Raw genomic sequence first — 23,188 nt, forward strand, 5'->3', positions numbered from 1 at the left:
GCTTAGCCCAAACTACATTTACCTAGCCTTTCAACAAGTTGGTTTTCACGGGAAGCTAGAGGAAAGATCTAGAACTACAAGTGTAAGAGACAGAGCTAAAGGGAGGTGTTGAAAATCCCAAGCCTCCACTCACATAATAATTATTGTCCGCTTTGAGTTGTATGATTTCCGTGAATACATTGAACTCGCACGACTTTGTTTCTCCCTACCTAACAAGTGGGCTAAGACCCAAATCACTTAACTAAGGAAAATGTCTCTTATGTGTGATAGGGACATGGGCAAGCTTATATATCACCCAACCCATGTGATATTCTAACAAGAGGTAAAAGAAAGTTAGGAAGCCAAGAAACCTTGTTGTTGATATCGACTTGATTCCTCCTACTGCCTTCATTTTTCTTCTGAAGGCACCAATGCTGAAGTAGGAAGTCGTGGCACTTGGCTCAAGGTGAGGGAGAAGGACTAGAAACCATTACCTGAAAGCTTGAAGATGGAGTAAAAGCAAAGAAGGTAAAGTCAATACAACTAGAAACTCTGTTCGGAAGTGTTCAGTCCGTGACAAGTTACGGATTTCCTGCAATTACAGGAACAATTTAAGGAACAAATGCTTGTGTGTCCACTTCCTAATGTCCGTGAGCTAAAGATGCTATCTTGAGAATTTGTGGGGATAAGACCCGTAGGTAAGGCTTGAATTTTGTTTAATAATTTGTTGATATTTAAGTGGGGATTTTAACTTGGAATTTGGACATTTGAGAATCGATATGAGGTTGCTGGTCTCTTGAACCAATTTAATCAATGCTCTAGCATACATCTGGAGAAGTGAATGTGGACTAATATATATGGAAGGGTTTAATTTCTAGAACTAGCTGGATATTTATAATTTTGGGGTTGTGGGTCCGAGCGTCGTTATGTTGTCAAATTTTTGGAAACTATGTTGGTAATTATTAACATTATATTTTACATATTTTTATACCTCAACTTATACTAGTTTTGACTATTCTTTATTAGAATTAAGGTGGTTATTGCATAAAAAATTGTGGGATTGTTTTGCAGGCCAATTTATACTAAAATGGTGAAACGGTTGCAAAAGTAGTGAAACAGTTGCATTAGCCCATGATTAAAGCCCAAGTTCAATGCTTGTATAATGATGAATTCAAGACCAATAAGGAAAAGAAGACTTGTTGCTTAAGAAAGAGTAGAGAAAATATAGGAGGTTTGACCGACACCAAAGTGTGTGTGTGTACTTACCCCAAGTGTAGGGTATCGTCAAGTAATAAACCGGTGAGTCCGGTATCGATCCACGAGGAAGCAATGCAAATTTGAAGTGAATGATATGCAAATGACTAGCTAACACTAATAAACACAATGAATATCAAATAAAAGCAAGTAAAAGAAATGGGCCGAATGACTCGGTAGCATGAACGATTTTGTAATCAAAGTAAACACAAATTGGATTTAAAACAATTAATTAAAAACCTAGTCTCTAATCCGTCCCGGTGGTTACTCGGTTCTCATACTCAAGGTATCATTGCAAACACACACAACCATACACAATGCATTGTGTGATACTATCAATCATGCATATGCAAAGAGAATTGGGATATAAGACTTCAATTCATACATGTAGGCCATCGGGTCTCTTAATCTACGATGAACGCAAAGGGATAAGCACCTAATATTATGAATTAATGTTCCCCCTTGGGGCTTGGCTTGGCTAACACCCTAGTTTCACACTCAAAGATCAATTAACCATAACTCTCCCATGCATATTCCTAATTTAACCCAAAACTCCATCATCAATACACATAATTAATAGCTATGCAATGAAAAACTCAATTAATTAAGGAAATCATGCAACGGGTTTAACAATTCTCAATTAAACACATTAGATGCAATCCCTAGACTAGACAATCCGAAAATACCATCAATATGTCATTTCCATAGATCCAATCACACAACTATCACGAAATTAAAAGAGAAAAATCGAAACTACGATTCTTTGAACATACCTTGAGTAATCGAAACCGAGCATCCACCATTTGGGACTAGAAACTAGAAAGGGAACTTAGCCACTCATCATAATGGGTATAAACATCAATTTTATAGATGAAAATCAATGTTTACAAACAAAATCACGAAAAACCAAGAAAAACTTAGTGAGAGAAGTAGAGAGAAAACAATGGAGGCAAGAAGTTGGAGAGGAGATGAATTCATGAGAGAGTCCCCCAATCTTAGGGTTTTCTCCTCTTTTACAAGTATAATGACCTATTTACCCTTACAAAGCTTTCTCCCATTGGTTACATTTGAGAGATACCCAAAAACCCAGCTCAATTAATCATTCTCGGAATGCAGAAATCGGGCGACTGTCCGGACGGTTGAAATCTGTGTGGACAATTAAACCCTCTGGTTCTAACTGTCCAGACGGTTGAAATCTGTTTGGACAGTTTGTGCTGATTTTCATTTTTAGCTGTAGCTTCATGATTCTTTCACCTTTTTGCCCTTTGATTCAATTATCCGAACATCCAATGAAGGTGTCCGGATAATTCTTCATCTCTATGAACTTTTCTTCAATCCCGAGAGCTTCTAATTTTGTCGGTTTAATCATATTTTCTGTAAAACCAATGAAAGACAATCATAAGAGTAAAACTAACTTATTTAAACACAATTACATTACTTAAGATACTAGAACTCCCTAATTAGATGGTATTAGGATCTCAAAATAGAGGTCCGGTCACACCCCCCAACTTAGACGTTGCTAGTCCCTAGCAATGCAAACACTACCTAAAACTAAAAACCTAACTCACTGACGTAGGAATCACGATTGCATTTAGCATATGCAACAAGCCTTTAAACCCCTAGGTCACCCTAGTGGACGAGTTGTAGTCTCGTGAGGGCTTATCAGAGCGATACCCACAAACACTTGCCAAGGGATCCACCATTACTTTGAAAGCACCATAAATGATTCTTAAGTTCTCACATGTAAGAAGTAAAGCTAATCCCCCAGTTCCCCTGCTTAGTCAAAGACATGTAAAAATCTTTGGAAAATCGATCTCAATCCCCTTAAAAATGACCAAGAACATTTTATACTATAAAAATATATGTGCAATCAAGCAAGACAACTCAACACATTCACACAAGTAAAACCTCGTTATAGACCCTTTTGGTGTTCATAATCCTCAATCCCAAATGTACACAAAAACATGAAAGCATTGTGCTAAGTGAATGACTTACACAATTGAATTAAATGTATGAGCTTATAAAAGATAATTTGGATGGGCATAGCTTTGAGAAAGAAATCACCTATAAGAGCAATTAATGCATTCACCAACTCACTTGCTTACCTTGGATCAAATTCATCAAAAGGTTAAATGGGTTGTAATGTGGCCATGGGACAAGGTAGGAAGAATTTGGAACTAGGTAACAAGTTGCAAGGTTAAGTTCAAACATGTGAGCTAAGTTCTCATTTTGTCACCCCTTCCATTGCACCACAAATCCAAACACTCCTCATCCTTTACACACAAAGGATTAACTTTATTGCATACATGTCTTTTTGATTTTTTTCTATGCACTTTTTTTTTTCTTTTGTTTTTTTTTTCTTTCTCTTCTCTTCTCGAAAATGAACAACGTTTATACAACAACCCTCAATTTTTTTTTCAACATAAGAAAGGGTATTATCACTACCAACTTATCTTTTTCAAGCTCATACTCAACCTTGCAACCAAAGGTGGGAAGTATTTAAGGAAGTGGTTCACACAAGGCTTGTAAGTGAACGAAAAAGGCTTAAAGAAATTTAGGCTTATAATCACTCACAAATGAATAGGCTAGGCTCAAATCTCTCAACCTAATGAATCATTCAATCCTAAGTTCACAGGCAAGTGGCAAAATACAAAAATCACACTTCTCAGTAATCAAATGTAATGGATGCAAAGCTATTGAAGAACACGCGCATAAGATGTCAAATGAATATCAATGAATAGCATCACCCAGAACCCAATGTGTATCAATGAAGAATGGCCCAAAAGAATGAGAAGGGATAAAAGGTAGTTTTTCAGGCAAAAGAATACAAAAACGCAGTCATACAAATACTTCAATGCCAAGATGTTTGTTTAACTACACAATTTTATATCAAACTAGGTCTCAATCATCCCAAGAAAGATTGATTATAATTATCTCACTCAATCACATGCATCGATTTAGCAAAAGAAACCAAGGAACCTACTCTACACTTGCACGTGTGAACAAGAATAAGAAATTAACAGTCAAATTGGTAGTGAATCCCCAAAAGCACCTACCCGTCCCCTCCTAAAGTCCATCTAGCATGTATGAACAGCAAAGCACAACACAATAGGATAGAGGGTAGGAAGTCATACCATACTCTTCAAAAGTGGTCAGAATCATGAGAAACGAAGCATGTCCTGAAAAAGTTAATACCAACCACACTATCCAAGCATGACACAACAAGACTTTTTTTTTTTTTTTTTCAAAATTTTCAAATTTTTGATATTCACAAAAGCACACCAAAATAAAGCAAGTTTCACAATGGATTCACAATTCCCTCACCCCCCAACTTAAATGAGACATTGTCCCCAATGTCAAGAATGGAAAACAAGGCAAGAGCAAATTGTGAAATGCATTGTGAACATACAAAAAAAACACCAAAATTAAGGGTAAGAAAATCACAACATAACACACAACCATTTCACAATTCTCACCCCCCAACGTCAATGAGTGCATAAGGCGCGAAAATTGTGAAATGGATTGTGAGCATACAAAACACACAAAAATTGAAATCAAACCAAAACTAATCACAACCATACTATGGTACAAGGGTGGAGTCTCCCACAACTAGGTGGGGGTGGGATCCTTTAGATCCCGGGGAACAACCAAAGCATCAAAGTTCTCCATGAATGGTATCAAACATTGGTCATTCACCTTAAACACTTTCCCTCCACTAGTGTCCTCAAAATCACTACTTCCATGTTGAGGAACATGACGAACATCTAAAGGTCCATTCTCCTTGGTCCTCAAATCTTCGGGAAAAAATTGTACCCGAGATTTGGGCCGCCACACCCTCCTAACTTTTTCAAGGACTTTTGGCACAAAGTGGCGTTTAGGAGACTTTTTCACTCCACTTACTAAAGGTTTTCTTTCCGGTCTTGGTGGATGCACTTGGGATGATTCAACTCTAAGTGTAGGAGGCTCTAATTCCTCAATGTCATCTTTCTCACACAAAGGTTGACTAACTTTCGCACCCAATGCTAGCACACCTTCAACCGAATCCTTTGCAAGGGTTAACTCCAAATTATCCTCAACATGAGCATGGATAAAATCTACATCCCTTATATCCTCACACTCACCCATAACCTTAGTCACACTAAAGATATTCATTTCCATGGTCATATTCCCAAAAGAAAGTTGTAGCACCCCACTCCTACAATTGATTAAGGCATTGGAAGTTGCTAGGAATGGGCGACCTAAAATGACCGGAATGGAAGTGCTAAAGCTAGTGGGAGGTTGAGTATCTAACACAATGAAATCCACGGGATAGTAAAAATTGTCCACTTGTACTAACACATCTTCAACAATACCCCTAGGAACCCTAACGGATCTATCGGCTAATTGTAGGGTAATCCTAGTGGGTTTCAATTCACCTAACCCCAATTTTTGATAGATTGTGTACGGAAGGAGATTCACACTTGCTCCCAAGTCTAACAATGCTTGCTCTACCCTATGGTTCCCTATGACACATGAGATAGTAGGGCAACCGGGGTCTTTGTACTTAGGGAGGGTGTTGGTTTGAATAATAGAGCTTGCTTGCTCCGCTAGAAAAGCTTTCTCCTTAACATTTAATTTCCTCTTTACCGTACACAAATCCTTAAGAAACTTAGCATAAGAGGGTATTTGCTTAATGGCATCTAAGAGAGGTATATTGATCTTAACTTGTCTAAATAGCTCAAACATCTCCTTATGCAATGCCTCATTGGTGTTATTTCTTAGCCTTTGTGGAAAGGGTATCTTGGGGATGTACTCACTCTCCTTGGTAGGCTCTACTTTATCCTCGCGGTCTCTTTGTTTCTTAACTGTTTTTTCACCAAGCAAAATTTTCTCATTTTCACTATTCTCTTCCTTTTTCTCTTTCACACCATCACCAAAGTCTTGCACCACATCATTTTCATCACTATTCTCAAAGGGTATAGGTCTATCCACAACTCTTCCACTCCTTAAAGTAAGAATGGATTGCACTTGCTCATGTCCACTAACCTCCCTACTCCCACTAGGTGAATTTATCAAATTGGTTTGCTTTGAAGGATTGGGGTAAGGTTGAGCCGGAAATTTCCCCTTTTCATAGGTTGTGAGAGCTTGGGTAACCTTAGTGATTTGACTCTTAATATCCTCAATGGCCCTATTGGTTTGTTCTTGAAATTTGTTGGCCTTTTGATTCTCCCCTATTTGAGCTTGCATGAAAATGTTAAGAGTGTCTTCAAGAGACCTCTTAGGAGGTGGAATGTAAGGTTGTGGAGGTGGTTGTGCAACACTTGGAGGAGGCAATTGTTGTTGGGGTGGATTGGGGAGTGATTGGGATTGAGCATTCCCATCATTCCTCCACCCAAAGTTTGGATGATTCCTCCAAGGGTAATTCTCATTGTACGAATTGTTGCCTTGGTGATTGGTAGGGTAGGGCTTCCTAAAGTTATGAGAATTGTTCCCATTGTAACCTTGCCCAAATAGGACTTCCTTACAAGCCGGTAAGGCATTACACTCATCCGTCCTATGATCCCTACTTTCACACAAAGTACAAGCAACTTGGTCATCAACACCAACCACATTTATAGGGGCCTTTTGTGACTCTAAGGACTCCAATTTCTTGGACAACAAAGCAAGTTTAGCATGCACATCATCATTTTCATTCAACACAAACTTGCCACTAGAGCTTGGCATAACATCATGTCGGGTTAGTGGAGGAGCTTCCCAAGATCGGGATTCCTCCGCCAACCCATCAAAGAAAGTGAATGCCTCATTGGCATCCCTATTTAAAAAATCACCTTGAGTCATAATGGAAACCAATTTCTTCAAAGATGGAGTCAAAGATTTGTGGAAGAAATTCACAATTTGAAATTTTTGAAATCCATGGTGAGGACACATAAACAACAAATCCTTAAACCTCTCCCAAGCTTGGAAGAAAGTTTCATGTTCTTTGCAATGAAAATTCATGATTTGTGTTTGATAAGAAATGGTACGGTGGGAAGGAAAATATTTGTTGAGAAATTCTTCTTGCATTGCCGCCCAAGTCGCAATGGATTGGGGGCACAAGTTCTCAAACCATTGTTTTGCATGATCCTTCAAAGAGAATGGAAAAAGTTTGAGTCTCAAAATTTCTTGTGTGCATGTAACATCACCAAAAGTAGTACACACCGATTCAAAATCACGCACATGTGAATATGGTCGTTCCGATTCCATTCCATGGAATTTGGGAATCATTTGGAACATTGATGGTTTAAGGCTCACATTTTGTTGGTTCGGTGGCATGATGATGCAAGAAGGTTGAGTTTGCCTTGCGGGATGCGTGAGCTCCCTCAAAGTGCGATGCTCTTGGGCATGAATGTACTCCACAGGAGGAGGTGCATGTAAATTTTACCCAAAAGGAGCATATTGTGGCACTTGTGGCATTGGGTAATACATAGGATGCACATAAGTATATGGGGGAGGCATATGGTATGCGGGAGGCATATTGGGAGGTTGGTAGACATTTTGTGGGGCAATTTGTGCCGCATTGTCTTGTTGAAGTGGTTGAGGCGCATTTTGCAAAGCATGCTCAACTTGAACATTTGGTAAATTCTGGGCATTTGGCACATTTTGGGCATCTTGCCCTTGCGCCGGATTCATCAATTCATCAATGTTCACACGTTGCAAAAGACGACGTAATACATCAAGATTGATATCACCCCCACGTACACTCCCCGCATCACTCGCATTTATGTCACCACCTCTCCCATCTCTATTAGACCCATGCCCACTAACGCTATCTCTAAGATGAGACATGATGGCAAACAAAGCTATCAAGTAACACGAAAGATGACCACCAACCAAGTCAAGTAACACCAGATTTTTTATTTTTTTTTTTTTTTCAATCAACAAACAACCAAGAGCAATATCAAGCAAGAACAAGAGCAAAGATAGGAATAGAATGACAATCAACCTCAGGAACAATTACACACCAAGATGTAGCAAGTAGTGATAGAAAGAAAAATGCGCAAAGCTCTCTCAAACAACGTATCACTACCAAGCAGCAAACAAGGTGGCATCCATCGCCCACAGGAATCTAAGTTAGCCCCATCCGCCAAGTTCTCCTCACAATTTTTTTTTTCTCTTTTCAGCAACTACACTAATTCAACTACACTAGAAAGCAAGTAAAAGGGAGGAACGAAGTTACCCTTGAAGCGTGACCGTGCTCCTTCCTTATTTGATGACGTTTAATAGCATAAAGCTAGCATCTACAAGCCACCCAGCTCCGTCTTTGACACTCGCTTCCCCGGCAACGGCGCCAAAAACTTGACCGACACCAAAGTGTGTGTGTGTACTTACCCCAAGTGTAGGGTATCGTCAAGTAATAAACCGGTGAGTCCGGTATCGATCCACGAGGAAGCAATGCAAATTTGAAGTGAATGATATGCAAATGACTAGCTAACACTAATAAACACAATGAATATCAAATAAAAGCAAGTAAAAGAAATGGGCCGAATGACTCGGTAGCATGAACGATTTTGTAATCAAAGTAAACACAAATTGGATTTAAAACAATTAATTAAAAACCTAGTCTCTAATCTGTCCCGGTGGTTACTCGGTTCTCATACTCAAGGTATCATTGCAAACACACACAACCATACACAATGCATTGTGTGATACTATCAATCATGCATATGCAAAGAGAATTGGGATATAAGACTTCAATTCATACATGTAGGTCATCGGGTCTCTTAATCTACGATGAACGCAAAGGGATAAGCACCTAATATTATGAATTAATGTTCCCCCTTGGGGCTTGGCTTGGCTAACACCCTAGTTTCACACTCAAAGATCAATTAACCATAACTCTCCCATGCATATTCCTAATTTAACCCAAAACTCCATCATCAATACATATAATTAATAGCTATGCAATGAAAAACTCAATTAATTAAGGAAATCATGCAACGGGTTTAACAATTCTCAATTAAACACATTAGATGCAATCCCTAGACTAGACAATCCGAAAATACCATCAATATGTCATTTCCATAGATCCAATCACACAACTATCACGAAATTAAAAGAGAAAAATCGAAACTACGATTCTTTGAACATACCTTGAGTAATCGAAACCGAGCATCCACCATTTGGGACTAGAAACTAGAAAGGGAACTTAGCCACTCATCATAATGGGTATAAACATCAATTTTATAGATGAAAATCAATGTTTACAAACAAAATCACGAAAAACCAAGAAAAACTTAGTGAGAGAAGTAGAGAGAAAACAATGGAGGCAAGAAGTTGGAGAGGAGATGAATTCATGAGAGAGTCCCCCAATCTTAGGGTTTTCTCCTCTTTTACAAGTATAATGACCTATTTACCCTTACAAAGCTTTCTCCCATTGGTTACATTTGAGAGATACCCAAAAACCCAGCTCAATTAATCATTCTCGGAATGCAGAAATCGGGCGACTGTCCGGACGGTTGAAATCTGTGTGGACAATTAAACCCTCTGGTTCTAACTGTCCAGACGGTTGAAATCTGTTTGGACAGTTTGTGCTGATTTTCATTTTTAGCTGTAGCTTCATGATTCTTTCACCTTTTTGCCCTTTGATTCAATTATCCGAACATCCAATGAAGGTGTCCGGATAATTCTTCATCTCTATGAACTTTTCTTCAATCCCGAGAGCTTCTAATTTTGTCGGTTTAATCATATTTTCTGTAAAACCAATGAAAGACAATCATAAGAGTAAAACTAACTTATTTAAACACAATTACATTACTTAAGATACTAGAACTCCCTAATTAGATGGTATTAGGATCTCAAAATAGAGGTCCGGTCAAGGTTGGGTCTTTTGCTTTATTGGAATTACGTTTTGTTTGACTTTAAATCGGACGTCTTGCAAGTATCTAAATGGAAATGGTGGATTGTACATTTTAGGTGGTGATTAACTATCAAGTGTGTGACGCTAGTGCTCGAGGGAGCAAGGTGTATTCTAACAACATTTCAGGTGAGTGGATAATGCCTTTAATAATACATTGTTTGACTCGATAAATATTTCGACAGTAAATTCCATATATCTTGTGAAATTCAGTATTCTTGTTATCATCAGTTTTGAAACCCCATGTCATGATACTAAATCTGTTCAGACATTTGTTTCACTTGTTAAAATCTGACTTGTATTTTTATTCCTGCCATTGTTTTGCTTTGTGTTACGTAATTCAGATCTTGTCAGTATTCATGGCTTGATAAACCTTTTTGTTCAGGTTCAAGTTTGTTAACTCAATATTTGTTGACCTTGATTATATATTCTTTGGGAGTGACTGTCTGGTAGGATTCAATATGTAGGCGGCAGTATTCGTTAGCTTTGATGCACCAAATTATGTATGCATATACAGATGTGCTAAGGTTTGATGCCGCACTTGTTGTGCGGAGGTTTGATGCGGCACGTGTTGTGCTGAGGATGGATACAACACTCGATGTGCTGAGATTTGATTCTGCTTGAGAGTCCTCCCATCAGTTCTGATTTCCTAATTTTCCATTCTCTTCGGATATGCCATTTTTCAAGCTAATTTCAGGTCCTCAGGTTACCAAGTTGTGTTTTTTCGGATAAGATATGATATGATTCATATAGGGCATTTGTGCTGTTAGATGTTCGATCATGATTTTGATCAGTAGGCCTTATCTAGTTTTGTTTATTACTCTGTTATTGGACCTTTTATGTTATGCTTGTCCCCTTTGGATTATTTGTGTCAGTATTCATTCAGAGTCTTGTGACTCACGCTTCCTTGTGGACATTTTTGTTTCAAAAAGATTAGATTCGGTAGATCTAAGACCATCTTCAACTACTTAGAGTTATGTCTAATTCTGGTTAGCCAGACACTTGCTATGCGGGTAGATTCTCTGACATTTTGTATTTTGCTATTCTATATAAATGTATGATCTTAGAAGCTCCGTTAACTACATATAGGTTGTCTTTTGGTATTTAGTGCCGTAGGCTTGGACTATATTGAGACCATTATTTCCACATTATGTAAATTTGAGTTCCATGTTCATTGTGCATGCCTGAATTGTCTATTTTGAGCCTTGCTTGGTCTCAATGGACTCTTGGGTTCATTGGGATCATGCGCTGGTCATGTACCCTTATTTGGGTCGTGACACTAAACATCAATAATTCAAAAACTAGGAAACAAAGACCGGCTAAAGTCTTAGTCGATAAGTTATTGTTTTGGATTATTAATTAGAACTTGCTAAAATTCTTATTATCATTGATACTATTAAAAGAAAGTTTGATTGATTCAAATGCATGTACTTAAACTGTTGAAGGCTAAAGAACTTTGTTATGGTTGGTCAAGTTTTGAGTTATCTTTATAGGATTCTGTCATACCATATTAACTAGATATATTAGAACATATATATTCTCGTGTGTGACAAACTATTAGTTAAATCCCAAAAAACAAAATTGATTGGTATTTCAAAAGGTGAACATGTAACTCAATGCACTACAACAAAAAGAGTGCGGGTTCGAGCCCCGTCAGTCCCGACGGATCAAAATGTAATACTAATACAAAAAAAAATACATAAATTTCTCTCTCCTTTTTCTGTTTTCTGTAAAAAGAGGACAAATAGCATAATGTCATTCCCAAGGGATGGCAATTTGTGCCCGACCTGCTCCGACCCGCCCCGACCAGCCCCGATCCGCACGGATTTTCTCCGATCCGAGACTTGTGCGGGGCGGGGATGGGGGCAAAAATTTTCAACCCGCGCGGGGGCGGATATGCCTCCCGCTCCGACCCGACCCGATCCACACACCCGCCCCGCAATAAATGTTTATGTACATAATATATATATATATATATATATGTATGTATATATATATATATATATATATATATATAAGATTTCTTTTATAATATAGATAAATATTTGTTTATCTAAACATTTATTAATTTGATATTATTATTAAAATCAAAGTAACCCCTAAACTTCTTTAATAAGATTTAAGCACTTAAACATTAAAACTCTATACATAATATTTACAATACTCCTATACTCTTAATTAGATTGATTATTGAATAAATATTGATAAAAACATAAAACCCTAAATCTTAAATTCAATATAGTCTACTCCTAATTCAATTGAAGTGATGTTGATAAAAAATAATTTAAGATTCCTAAACCCTAACTAAATTGATGATTTGAACACATTGATTCTAATATAGTAATAAACTACTAATGTCAAAATAGAGATTTGAATGCTTAGTTTTAATCCAATATAAATAATCCTTAAACCCTAAGCACTAAATAATCCATGAACCCCATTTCAAAAAAAAAAAAAAAAAATCCATGAACCCTAAACCATTAAACCTAAGTACTAAATAATTCATAAACCCTAACCCCTAAAGCTGAGCGCTAAACCCTAAACCATATAATTAATCCAATATAAATAATCCCTAAACCCTAAGTCAATTGAATTGATATTGATAAAAATATAGGACCCTAAATCTTAAGTTAAATATGACCCTATACTCCCAAATCCTAATCTCCAAAACCCTAAAGGTTCTAAACCTTAAACCCCAAATCCTTAAATACCCTAAATCTCTAAACCCTAAAGGCTTTAAACCCTAAACCCCAAAACCCTAAAGACTCTAAACCCTAAAGGCTTTGAACCCTAAACCTAAGCACTAAACCCTAAAGCCATAATATGACCCTCTACTCATTAATGTTGATAAAATCTTGAAGACCCTAATATTTTATAAAATAAAGTATAAAATTAAACAATTTAAAACTATAGATGTGTATAATATAAACTTTAAAATCAATACCATTAAGTAAAACTAAAATTATTTAATGGTCTTAAAAATATAATAGGTGGTATGTAAAGATAATAATTTAATTAGTTGGCAAATGTAACATGAAAATAGCTTGGGCTTGTTGGTTAGTTCATTACTTTCTCATCTAGAAGTCCAGGTTTGAATCCTAGAATGTGCAATTTAATTTTACAATTTTCAAAGATGTAGAATAGGGGTGGGGCGGGGCGGGGACGGGGCATAAAAGTCACCTCGAGGTGCGGGGCGGGGTGCGGGCCATCCCTAATACATGCACTTTTATACCCGTGGTCATTTGGTGACCACAGGTAAATATACTAATTACCTGCGGTTTTTTGTTGCGCATCTTGATTTAGCGATTATACTTGTGGTTTTAAAGAGCCGTGGGTCAAATAACAAAATTAGCCACACTATTATACCTGCGATCACATACTAACCTGCAGTTTTTTATTCCAATAGTTGTGGTTTTTATCGTGGCTAAAGAGGTTTTTTGTTGTAGTGATGGTAGAGTTGTAGGTGTGCAATTTAGATGTCCCATTTTCAATTCTTGGAAATAGACAGGGCTTTTGCTGTCTTTGTCTTTAGTGGCAAAATGCACCATTTGACACTCTTGACTTTGTAAAAGTGATGCATCATGTGTGATTGTAACTCGTAAACAACATCAATTTGAAAATATCATTCATTGCAAAGAAACTTTAAACCAAGTTGGCCGAAGTCTTAGTCAAATAAGTCATTGTTATGGATTGTTAATTAGAATTTTCTAAGATTCTTAATATCATTCACCAAGTCTATCTATTAAAAGAAACTTTGATTTTAACATGACAAATTAACTAGATTTACACTATTGAAGGCCAAAGTACTTTGTCATAGTTGAGTGATGATCATGTTTTGTGTCATCTGAAAAAGTACAGGACTCTCTGACGCCATATTAAGTAGATATACTTAAAATATTTCTCGATGTGGGAAAATATTATTTGAATTGTAACCTCAAAAGCAACATCAATCTGAAAATACCATTCATTGCAAACAAACTTTAAGCCACGTTGTGCATGCCTAAGTCTTTGACTTGCCTTTCTCTTCCAACGTGAGTCTCCAATTTGTGTTAACCTTTATTGTTGGAGTGATGGACATGTTAGATAATTGGCAAACTCCGATAGCATCACATCTATGAACTCCAATTCACCATTGATGACCTCCTAAGATATCCACGAATGCACGTCTCTGTACGCATTCCACACAAAGATACATATGTATATAATTAGCTGAATTTTTTGGAATTACATGAACCTTATGTGTGGGACGAATTCGAGTATTTCAGTATGGGTATCCTCGAACTCAAACCATTTCGAGGATTTTACCGCAAAACTTAACCTATTATATATGTTTGATGTTCCTTTTATCCTACTGTGAATGGATAAACAACATGTAGATGTAAAGTACGTGGAGAGTGCATATACTGACTAACAATACTAACAGCAAACATGATATCTGATCTCTTGTTTGTCAGGTAAATAAGGCGTCCCATAAGACACTGATACACGGATGAATCTGGTAAACAATCTCCTGAGTATGGTAACAACTTGAGGTTAGGAATCATAGGAGTAGAGGTAGGTTTACAACCAAGCATACCATTATCTTGCAGAAGATCAAAAACATATTTTCTCTGGGATAGAGATATACCATGGTGAGAACGAGTAACCGTAATACCAAGAAAATATCGTTTAACGAGGAACTGCCTTATCTTCGGCTTCGTCCCTTAATTATTGGTTCGGCCTTACTTGCATCGGCTTTGTTATTGCCTTTAAAAGTCCAAGTCCTTTTTGGACTGTATGCTCTGGCCTGATTGTTGTTGGGCTTCGGGACCCTAGCCTCTGTTGGGCTTTTATGTTGTTGTTGGGCTTCGGGGCCCATGTACTTTGTTGAGATTGACTTTGATCCCTACATAATGAAATAAATAGAAGCCACGCGAAGCGCGGGTGTGGAAGAACTAGTTGACGCCAATGGCGGAGGAAGAACTAGAGGCATCAATTATCAAATCAATTGAAACCGGATTCTTATCTCAACAATCGAGTTGCTTCTTCTAGTATTGGAGTGGCTAACTCAACCATATTAGGTTCAGGAGTTCATCAGAGCCGTACAACACTTTTCGGCGGTGCCCATAAAAGCAAAATCATGTGCTGCCCTTGCCGCTGGAATTTTCCATCAGAAGGAGGTATTATTATTTTTTCCTCGTGCTCTCTTTACTGCATCAAGAGCAAAACAGAAGATAAAACAAAAAAGACAGAAGAACTCATGAACAAGCAAATACATGAACTATTAATGATTTCGCGATCAAGTAAACAAATTGAAATTCACTTACACTGAAATTATTACACCATAGCTATTACAAGATGTGAAAGATTAACTTGAAGAACATGTAGCATTTCATTTCATATAGAAAAGGATTTCTCTTTTTGACAAAACAAAGCCAGAGTAATTTTGACACAACTTCTTTCTGCTGAAAATGGCTTCCCCTCTATTCCAATCCGATAAGCTTCTTTGGTTCCCTAAAAATTCAAAACAAAAGGATAGAATTTATTCAAAACTCTTGCAATTCTTGAATAAACATAAAGACTTGCTATGATCAAACCATAAGAGAGCAGCATAGTTTAATATAAATATAAGATGAAATACTCACTGATCATTGCTTCAACATTCTAGCTGTTTCTTCTTCTTCTTTGTCTTTCATTTGGCCTCTTCACCTGCTTAAGCCAACTTCCTTCAATGAGCCTCACTAACCACTCTGGTTTTCCTGTTACGAACATGATATATTCCATAGACAATCCCATAACCAGTCCAGAACTATAACCCATCATTATGATCTTCCAATCAAAATCACTTCCAGAATCATCCTCTTCACCAGGCAATGGTTGTGATTGTGGTGGAGCGCCATTACTACCACAAGTTTTTGATAATGGAAATCCACACAACCCTAAATTCCCTTTGTAGGAACTACTATCAAATGTGTCGAACTGCGTGCTCCTGGGTATGGTTCCAACGAGTTTGTTATAGGAGAGGTTTAACTGTGAAAGAAATGTTAGACCTGTCAATTGTTCTGGAATCTTCCCTCTAAGCCTGTTCGAAGATAGGTCTAACCATTCAAGATTTCTCAAATTTCCCAAAGACAACGGAATGCCACCACCAATGCAGTTATGTGAAATGTTGAGACCTTTGAGATAAGTAAGCTTGCCAATGATAATAGGAATCTCTCCTCGAAACTTGTTGTTTGAGAAATCTAAGGTCTTGAATGTCATTATTATTCTAACTAGTTGGTACTCTTGCCCTTTCATGACCACAAACACAGAATCTTGATATGATAAAATGTTTGCCCCCAAATATTTCCCATCACCTGAACCTTCCTCACTTTTCATCATGGCCTGTAGATTCTCAAAATATCTGACTGGCAAAGGACCGGAAAACTCATTGTTTGAGATGTCAAATATTTGTAACTTGGAGAAACAATGAGAGTCCTGGCAATCTTGTATAGAACCATGAAAACTGTTGGACTTTAGGACAAGAACTTGCAATTCTGAGAGATTTTTCAACCAATGAAGGAATGTGTCATTTATTCGGTTGTTGCCAAGGTCTAGAAGTTCCAACCTGTTGCAATTCACTAGTGATCTTGTCAAAGGCCCTTTCAGTTAATTGTCGTTGAGGTTGCGAGAAAGTAATCCACATCCTTCATTGAAAATATCCGGAATTTTGCCACTGAATTTATTATTTCGTAGATTGAGAACCTTAAGATCTTGGCTTATGTTTCTGAAGCATGGAGGAATGGTTCTGGACAAGCTATTGTTTGAAAGGTCAAGATATCTCATATGAGTATTGCAAATCAAAGAAGGTATCTCTCCTGTCAAATTATTGTTTGAGATCAGGTAGATTACCTCCGTCTCCATTCTGACCGGAAATGGTAGCAATCCTTGGAGCAAGTTAGAGTGAAGGTCAAGAACTTCAAGAGACTTCCATGGAATTTCTTTAACACCAGTCAAAGAGTTGTTGGCAAGATTCAAATAAGATATTGTATCAATCCCCACTTCCAACAACCATTCAGGAACTTGGCCGTAAAGTCTATTATTGGAAAGGTCTAGCTGCTCTAGATCTTTCAAGTCTCTTAAGAAGTAGGGGAATTCAGTTACATTACAAGAAGCAAGATACAAAACCCATAGATTATTGGGGAATGTGTGATTGACAATTGTGTTGGTGGTGAACGAGATATCGTTATCTGAAAGGTCCAGCAGTTGAAGATTTTTGAGTTCTAAGAACATGGATGCATCCAAGGTACCACTAAAGCTACTCGATGACAAATCAAGCAATGTGAGATTAACAAGATTCAAGATTGAGCTTGGAACAGAACCATTCAGCTTGTTACCACCCAAATGAAGATCCTCAAGAGATTGGGATTGGAATTCATTGATAGGACCAGTGAATTGATTGTATGAGAGATCCAAAGAATGCAATGAAGAAGGTAAGTTGTATAAAACTGATTGTATGGTTCCATTGAGCGAATTCGAATATAAATCTAGCATAACTAATTTTGATAGATTCGAAAAATTAGGAAGAGGACCAACCAGCTTATTGTTGTAAAGCGACAACACTTCTAGCTTTGAGAGATTTGTTAGTGATGATGGGATTCTACCATTCAAATTGTTGTTCCAACCTCGAAAATGAGTGAGTTGCAGTAGGTTGCCAATCCACGCTGGAATTGACCCTGCGAAATCACATCCTCCAATAGTCAATTGCTTCAATGAATTCAAATCACCAATTGATTCAGGTAGCTGATCCCCTGTGAAAGGCACCCAATCAAAATGCAGTTCTTGGAGAGGACTACTCCAGTTAGACTTTGGCAAATGAATGTTGAGTCGATCATTGTATGATAAATCAAGTATGCGTAGGTGCGACAAGTAAAGAATGCTGCTTGGGAACTCCCCTTGCAATCCACACCATCGAAGTCTTAGATCTGTCAAAGAAGATGAAAGATTCATCAGAGAATTTGTATCAATGGATGACAAGTTCACACCCACGAAGAGAAGTTGTTTAAGAAGTGAACAATTTTGCACAAGTCTCTTAAGGGAAAGATCTTCAATCGTCAACTGATTATAAGAAATATCAAGGGAAATGAGGTTGGAGAGGTGAGAGATTTCAGATGGGACTTCACCTAAAAAGTAAGAATAGGAGAGATTGAGATGTGTCAAACTCTTAAACAAACCAAACTTGGGAGATATCTTTGAACCATTAAAATCATTATACGCCTCACGAAACTCGGGAGATATCTTTGAATCACTAAAATAATTACCAGCAAGATTGAGTTTTTGGAGGTGTGAAAGTCGAAAGAGGCTATTGTTAGAAGATAGAGAGCCATGAAGCAAACTGCAACTGAGGTCGAGGCCAATTACTTGACCAGTGACAGTATCACAAGTAACACCATCCCAAGAACAACAATCTTTGCCTTCCTTCCATGACTTGGTCTTTGGATAAGAAGTTGGACAATGGTAGGAAGCATTAATGTTTAGTGAAAAGTTGCTTTTGAATTCGATCAAAGCAAGTCTATCATAATGGGAGCAAAGCTGCAGTGACGTGTTAGCTGAAAAGGAGGGAAATAACGATGAAGAACAAAACTTTAGACACACACACAAGAAGAGAAAGTAGAGGATCCGACTGTATTGCCCCATCAATATCACAATTTGGTAGAGTAAATAAAGTTTTAGAGGTGAATGGTGCAATTATTAGAACAAGTGGAGAAGACTATTTATAGGGAAAGTCTTCAATATGCATTACCGATTGGTTTCATAACTAAAGCACTGAACATCAATAATTGAGAAACTATTTGTTAGGATACAAAGACCAAGAGAAGTCTTGGTCAATAAGTCAATGAGTCATTCACCAAGTCCTTATTCCATTAAAACTACTCATTGTATGGAGAAAATAGCATTTCTTAGCTGCAAAATATGGTTTTTTTTATACATAAATTTGTCTTAATATAGATTCATCGCTTGCTCTAGTGTTGCATGTGATTGCAGACCTGTTTTAGTGTTGGGGAATTACCCTCAGGATTCTTCCTACAGAACTATCAACAAACCAACGAGAAATTGAACTTGAGATAACATAATCAACAAACACAAGAGTTACGTGGAAAACTCCAAAATCGAAAAAAAAAAAAACCACGGGTGTTGTCAGAAACAATCAGAGAAACTTTCACTATATGAAATTATTACAATTATATTCTCAGTGACCTTTCTCTACCCAAGAACTCAAGAACCCTAGAGATTTTTCATAAGCCCCAATTCAACCTATCCCCATTAATATTCTATATCTTGAACTTCTTATAGTCTCACACCCTTGAATCGATATTCGAACCCCCAGGAGATACACCGAGAGATAAATCACAAGGATTCCCCCACCCTTGCTCTCTTTCCCTCTTAGCCGCTTCTCTAAACCCGGAGAAACAAATAATAAGAATTAGGGTTAAATAAATCTAGAAACAAGTATACTATTTATAAGCTTGTACAAAATCTAATCCTAGTCAAACTCGAATAACTAATTCTAATCTAACTAGAGTCCAATTTTATTGATCAATTCCAACATTCAGTTCACTCTAGACACACCCCGATCCACTAATTGGAGTTGTAAGGATGATATCATTCTGGTGACCAATGTTCGAATCACCGTTCCCATTTTGAAAAAAAAAAGAGTTCACTCTCTAGACTTGCATCATTTATGTATCAACAATAAAAAGATTGACTTTCAAATATAATCAATTGTTCAAAATATATTAATAGTCGGATGACCTTACAAATACAAAATTTCAAAATTTTAAGTGATAAAGAAGTTAAGATCATTTTCTTCCACACAACACTATCTTAACAAAGGACCAGACCGGAGGGATGGCCCAAGAAGCTACATTTTATTCTTTTTTCATGTTTGGTGAGCTTGGCTATTCTCCACAATGAAAAATGAAGGGTGGAATGAGTTTTGGATTCCACCCTCCAAAAATCAAAAAACAAATTTTAATCCCACCCTCATTTCCTCTCTCAAAACACCAATCAAATGCCCCGTTATAAGAAACCTTGTTTGTAACATGAGAAATTAGCATGTCACGTTAACTAGATGTACTTTAAACAGTCAAAAGGCCAAAGTACTTTGTCATGATCGATGCATGATCATTTTTTTAGTCATCTGAAAAGGTACAGGAATCTGTCACGCCATATTAACTAGATGTACTAAAAAAGCATGTTTGCATGTGTGAGAAAATACTACTTGAATCCCAAACAAAAAAAATTTATTCAGATATTTCAAAAGATCAACATATAGCTCAGCGATAGAGTTGCACGGTTCAATTCCTAGAAAAAGACATTTCATAAGTCTTGTATTGAAGATGCAGTCGTGTATCCAATGCAAACAACTTCAACGATATAAATTAATGAGCCTCAAATTTGGGGTTACAAAAATGTCTTACCCAAATTTGAGGTTATATATAGAAAAAATCTTGCCAAATTCTTGCGCAAATTTGGGGGTTAAAAGAGAAGTCTTGCCAAAGTCTTTTTAAGTTGTTTTTGTTGTCTCTTTAGTGACGAAATGTATCATTTAACACTCTTGACTTTGTGTGATTATAACTTCTTAAACGTCATCAATCTAAAAACACCATTCATTGCAAACAAACTTTAAACCAAGTGGTGGATGCCTGAGTCTAAGTTGTGTGAATACCATTCATTTCAAAAGATAACACTTAATCGCAAAGTTATCTTATCCTTTCATGATCACTATCCAAAGAACATACAAGCGATTGACAAATGACCAAAAAATACTAGATTCATCGAATGAAATGTCTATTTGAAGACTCATGACTTACAAAAGTCTTCAATATACATTACAGCTTGTTGTTAGAACTAGAGCACTAAACATCAATAATTCAAAAACTAGGAAACAAGGAGCGGCTGAAGTCTTAGGCGATGAGGCATTGTTTTGGATCATTAATTAGAACTTGCTAAAATTCTTAATATCATTGATTCTATTAAAAGAAAGTTTGATTGGTTCAATTGCATGTACTTAAACTGTTGAAGGCCAAAGCACTTTGTTATGGTTGATCATGTTTTGAGTCATCTTTATAGGACTCTGGCATCCCAAAAAAATAAAATTGACAAGTATTTCAAAAGACGAGCATGTGACTCAATGGTAGAGTTGCAGGTGTGCAACTTAGATGTCCCATGTTTAATTCTTGGAAATAGACATTTCATAGAACTTGTATTTGGGGTTATAGAAATGTCTTGCCAAACATGTTACCCAAATTTGGGGGTTAAAGAAAATTCTTGCCCGAGTCTTTAAGTTTTTTTTGTTGGCTTTTGCCTTCTCTATCTTTAGTGGCGAAATGCACCATTTAATACTCCTGAATTTGTGAAAGTCATATATCATGTGTGATTGTAACGCGTAAACAACATCAATTTGAAAATAACATTCATTGCAAAGACATTTTAAGCCAAGTTGGCCCAAGTCATAGTCAATGAGTCATTATTTTAGATTGTTAATTAGGATTTTCTAAGATTCTTAATATCATTCACCAAGCCTTTCTATTAAAAGAAACTTTGATTGTAACATGAGAAATTAACTAGATTTACACTATTGAAGGCCATAGTACTTTGCCATAGTTGATTGATGATCATGTTTTGTGTCATATGAAAAATTACAAGACTCTGTAAAGCCATATTAAGTAAATATACTAAAATAATTTTTCAATGTGGGAAAATATTAAAAATTATTTGAATCCCAAACAAAAAAATTGATTGAGACATTTCAAAATGCGAGCATGTGGCTCAGTTGAAACATACATTTCATAATGGACTTGTATTGAAGATGCAGCCATGTATCCAAAGCAAATTATTTGAAAGATAAAAATTAATGAGCCCCAAATTTGGGATTACCAAAAAGCCTTGCTCAAATTTGGAAGTAAAGAAAAGTCTTGTCAAAGTCTTTTAAATTGTTTTTGCCTTTTCTTTATTGATGAGATGCATCATTTAACACTCTTGACTTTGTGTGATTGTAACCTCATAAACAACATCAATATGGAAATACCATTCATTGCAAACAAACTTTAAGCCAAGTTATGCATGCCTGAGTCTTTGACTTGCCTTTCTCTTCCAGCATGAGTGTCCAATATGTGTTAACGTTTATTGTTGGAGAGATAGACATGTAGCCTTGATGATGGTGTCTGCCTCATGATCGGACCTCTATTTTGAGGTCCTAATACCATCTAAATAGGGGGTTCTAGTATCTTAAGTAATGTATTTGTGTTTAAATAAGTTAATTTTACTCTTATAGTTGCTTCTCTTTGGTTTTGTAGAAAATATGATTAAACCGACAAAGTTGGAAGCTTTCGGGACTTAAAAAAAGTGCATAGAGATGAAGAATTGTCCGGACACCTTCATTGGATGTTCGGATAGTTGAATCCAAGGGCAAAAAGATCAAAGAATCATGAAGTTACAGCAAAAAATGAAAATCTGCACAAACTGTCCAAACACCCTATAATCTGTCTGGACAGTTGGAACCAGAAGGTTTAATCGTCCACACGGATTTCAACCGTCCGGACAGTTGCCCGATTTCTGCATTCCGAGAATGATTAATTGAGCTGGGTTTTTGTGTATTTCTCAAATGTAACCAATGGGAGAAAGCTTTGTAAGGGTAAATAGGTCAATATACTTGTAAAAAGAGGGGAAAACCCTAAGATTTGGGTTTTCTTTCTCATTCATTCATTCTCCAACATCTAGCCTCCATAGTTTCTCTCTCTTTCTCTCTCTAGGGTTTTGCTTGGTTGTTGTGATTTTGTTTGTAAACATTGATTTTCATCTATAAAATTGATGTTTATATCCATTATGATGAGTGGCTAAGCTCCCTTTCTAGTTTCTAGTCCCGAACGGTGGGTGCAAGGTTTCGATTACTCAAGGTATGCTCAAAGAATCGTAGCTTCGATTTTTCTCTTTTAATTCCGTGATAGTTGTGTGATTGGATACATAAGAATGACATATTTGATTGTATTCTTGGATTGTCTAGTCTAGGGATTGCATCTAATGTGTTTGATTGAGAATTGTTAAATCCATTGCATGATTTCC

At 36.9% G+C, this 23,188-nt stretch overlaps 1 long non-coding RNA gene and 2 pseudogenes across 1 annotated transcript; 2 read left to right on the forward strand and 1 right to left on the reverse strand.

Moving 5' to 3' along the window:
- Positions 1 to 349: 349 nt before the first annotated feature.
- LOC120002880 lies at positions 350 to 10,309 on the forward strand. The gene is made up of 4 exons (XR_005469199.1): positions 350 to 507; positions 584 to 677; positions 1,051 to 1,210; positions 10,165 to 10,309. It is a non-coding gene; the product is annotated as an uncharacterized LOC120002880 (long non-coding RNA).
- Positions 7,121 to 7,220, forward strand: LOC120004318 (annotated as a pseudogene).
- A 5,087-nt stretch (positions 10,310 to 15,396) lies between the features above and the next one.
- Positions 15,397 to 18,789, reverse strand: LOC120003308 (annotated as a pseudogene).
- Between the last annotated feature and the right edge of the window lie 4,399 nt (positions 18,790 to 23,188).

This window comes from Tripterygium wilfordii, chromosome 1, assembly GCF_013401445.1.
Source record: "Tripterygium wilfordii isolate XIE 37 chromosome 1, ASM1340144v1, whole genome shotgun sequence".
NCBI lineage: Eukaryota > Viridiplantae > Streptophyta > Magnoliopsida > Celastrales > Celastraceae > Tripterygium > Tripterygium wilfordii.